Here is a 3,694-nt window from a genome sequence, read left to right as displayed (position 1 = left end):
TCAAAACAGAGAGAGGGAGAGGAGGAATAGAATGTCGTCACAGTAGGCGCTGTTACATTTGCTGGATAGGTGAATTTTAACAAGTTGCATCAATATTTATCAGAAGTGTATTTTGGAAATCTTGTTGTGTCCCTTTTTTGCATCGTTGTTTGTTGAATCGATATTCATACCTTGCTAAAATCGGCAGGTGCGCTAGACTCGTCATTCCAATTAAGCATCCTTTCATTCCGAATATTCTTAGGTAACTTAGATTAGGAATGAGAAAGTTGAAAGCTATAGCTACAGCTAAGGTTTATCAAAATAAGTAACTTACATTTTTATTAATAATTAAATTCCGACGAAATTTGATTTGAATATTTTAACTAGGGTTCACTCGTTGACTTAGTTTCAGAGTATCTCTTTTACTTTCTAAATCAAACAAACATCCCATTTGCATTAGCACCGATTCAGTATTACTTCGAGCGAAAAGAAAAATGTGCACTTTCGGTAGTGTTTATTAATGGCATTGGTGAAGATCACTTTTTTCAGAAAATTTTATAAAAAAAATGTTATGATATTTACATTTGAATCATCTTATTCAGAGCCCATAATATTTCAGAATCTGTCTCCCTGTGTAAAATCACACATATTTAAATACTTCGATGCACTGATATCAGAGAAATCACATCTTACAAAGCAAATAACGTGTTCAAATATAAAAAAAAACGTTACTTATCGGTCAGATAGATGAATACAAAAACAGAAAGTGATTTAAACATAGGAACGGAATACAAAATGTTATCCTCTTATCGTAACGGAAAATCCGAAGTAAGACTACTGTTTAGGGAAATATTAGCAATTCAGTTGACGAAAATATCTAATCTATAAATTTTGTTTCGTTTTTTTTCCGCTGAATTAAATTGGTTTCTTTATTATAGTCTGCGCCACAAGTTTCTTATTCAATGATTGATTTTATAAAATACTCCATTATATTACAAGTACGGGCAGGTTTTATCAAATTTATGGTTGCTAAGAAAACGGGACATAAGAATAAATAACATTGATAACACACAACAATTCTAAATCAAACAGAGATAATCATTTCATCTTGTTTTCGGGTGGAGGGAAAACCGCTTCCACTCGGACGATAATGCTGGACTATGGGGCCGTACCAAAATAGTTAGTACAGCAGAATAACTTAACAGTACATTGCATACTCCTAATGCGCTTTTACAGTGTGCAGAAAAAAGTATTTTTTCAGTGTCTATTGTTAAATAATCTAAATTATCTGTGCACCCTAACTAACCCAAGCTCCCGGTCTGAAATCAAAGCCTCCTACGTCCACATTACCATGCGCTAACAATTTCGATCGCAGAAGCGATAAATCCTGTCTCCTTTCCTAACTTGATGTTCTACTGTTAATCAAAACATGAAATGAAAAAGGAACCTGGTCGACATTCAAATGTTACGGTAATTTCCTCAGACAACTCTAGCATTACCTCTGAGGAATACTATTACAGAGCAAATAAAACTATTTTGGACCGAAAGAACCTTATTTACAAATGAACAGAAACTAGTGAAACCATATTCTCCGAAGTGTAATTATTCTAAAACAGTTAAATTACTGTAAATCAAACGCGACGAGAACCTTAAAATATCAACAAGCGGTAAAATTCTGATCTTGCGTAGGGAGAGAAACAAAGATTACAAATGTTTAAAAAATATACATTATGATAGAATAAATCATTTCATTATTCCATTCACACACACATCCTCTATTCGGTGTATGTTGATTGAAAAGAAAAACTACAAAACAAAGCTGGTGTTTCGATGGTTTTTATTGTGAAATGTCCCAGAAAATCTGCTGATGGCCACAAAATTACTGCGTCGAGTGTCATCAATTATTCGTTTGCATGCAACAGTGGAATCAAAATAAAAAATGTCAGTCATTTCGTGATGTGGTGTACAAAATGGATAATGATACCATAATGGTATCAAATTAGTATCGGACGATGATTAAATTACGGTGATAATGATTGTACATTGCCACAGAATAAATTCATTAGCACTAACAATACATCATTGTGGAAAGTACGAAACGGTTCAGCTAGTTTTTTTTATTTCTGCAATGAAGAAGATAATGCTTTATGATACAGCAGTGCTGTGCTGTTCTTTCACAGAGACAACGGGATGTCAAATGTAAGTACAGCAATCTGTGGATTTCGAAAAATTCCGTTGATCTATTGATCCACTGGTGAGATCTTCGGAAATTCAATTTCTTCTGCGGTAATCGATGGATTTAATTCTTAACATAGTAAATGATTCATAGTCATGCGAAAATTGTTCTAAAATGCATATTTATGGTTTAAATTTTTTTAATATTTCTGTTATGACGACCGCAACTATGAGTAATCAAGTTGTGTTTTAGTATTGGTAATACCACTCCAGTTTTTTCTACAGTGTGCCCAAAATGTTTTGAAAAATACGTAACTAAGCGCTATTGTTTTAATCGATTTTTGATTCTTAACACTTGCATATTACTAAAACACTTTTTCATCTCATAATTTGTTTGAAAGAACTAAAAATGATTTTTTTTATAATTTCCCTCTCAAAGGAAGTTACTACTGCCAGATATTCGCAACTCTATTGCATTATGTTCCGTTATCAATAAAACTAAAAGTAAACATTCGTTCCAAGTATTGTATTCTTTTTAAAAATTACTCATCCGTCTAAAAAGTGTGTATCTGTGTATTAGTGAATCTTTTTCAAAATTTCTGCATTTCTTGATTTCTAAGCCATATCGCAACACATCCTTTTAAGAACTGGTCATTGGACGACTTGTTATATTTGGTGTACATTCTTGATCAGGATCCTGCGCTTTTTTTTCCATAATCTCAATTTACAAGAAATAAATAATACAAGATAAACCAATAACGTGTTGTAGGTGAGTCAATCAAATAACTTCTTCGCATTTTATTCGTACAGCTGTATTGTGAGCACCTGTCTCATACTCGCTAATATTAAAACTGTACGGAAAAACAAATACATTTCATTTAAATTTTCGAGTTTCGTCACCTAACAGATCGGCTGAAAAGTTCGTATCGTTTCTATGAGAGGGCGCCACTAGAATTAAATCCATACCATTTTCAGTTAGTACCAACCTTCAAAAGATACGTGTATAAATTTGACAGCTGTCTGATTATTAGTTTGTGAGATATTGCATTTTGAGTGAAGCTACTTTTGTTATTGTGAAAAAAATTAAAAAAAAAGGAATTTCGTGTGTTGATGAAACACTACTTTTTGATGAAAAAAAGTGCCGCCGATACCAAAAAATGGCTTGATGAGTGTTATCCAGACTCTGTACCGGGCGAAGCAACAATTCGTAAGTGGTTTGCAAAATTTCGTACTGGTCATATGAGCACCGAAGACGATGAACGCATTGGACGTCCAAAAGAGGCTGTTACCGATAAAAACGTGGAAAAAAATCCACAAAATGATTTTCAATGACCGTAAAGTGAAGTTGATCGAGATAGCTGACACCCTAAAGATATCAAAGGAACATGTTGGACATATTATTCACGAATATTTGGATATGAGAAAGCTTTGTGCAAAATGGGTGCCGCGTGAGCTCACAATCGATCAAAAACAACAACGAATTGATGATTCTGAACAGTGTTTGGAGCTGTTATATCGAAATGAAACCGATTTTTTTCGT

This window comes from Malaya genurostris, chromosome 3, assembly GCF_030247185.1.
Source record: "Malaya genurostris strain Urasoe2022 chromosome 3, Malgen_1.1, whole genome shotgun sequence".
NCBI classification, from domain to species: domain Eukaryota; kingdom Metazoa; phylum Arthropoda; class Insecta; order Diptera; family Culicidae; genus Malaya; species Malaya genurostris.
This window is presented reverse-complemented; position numbering follows the sequence as displayed.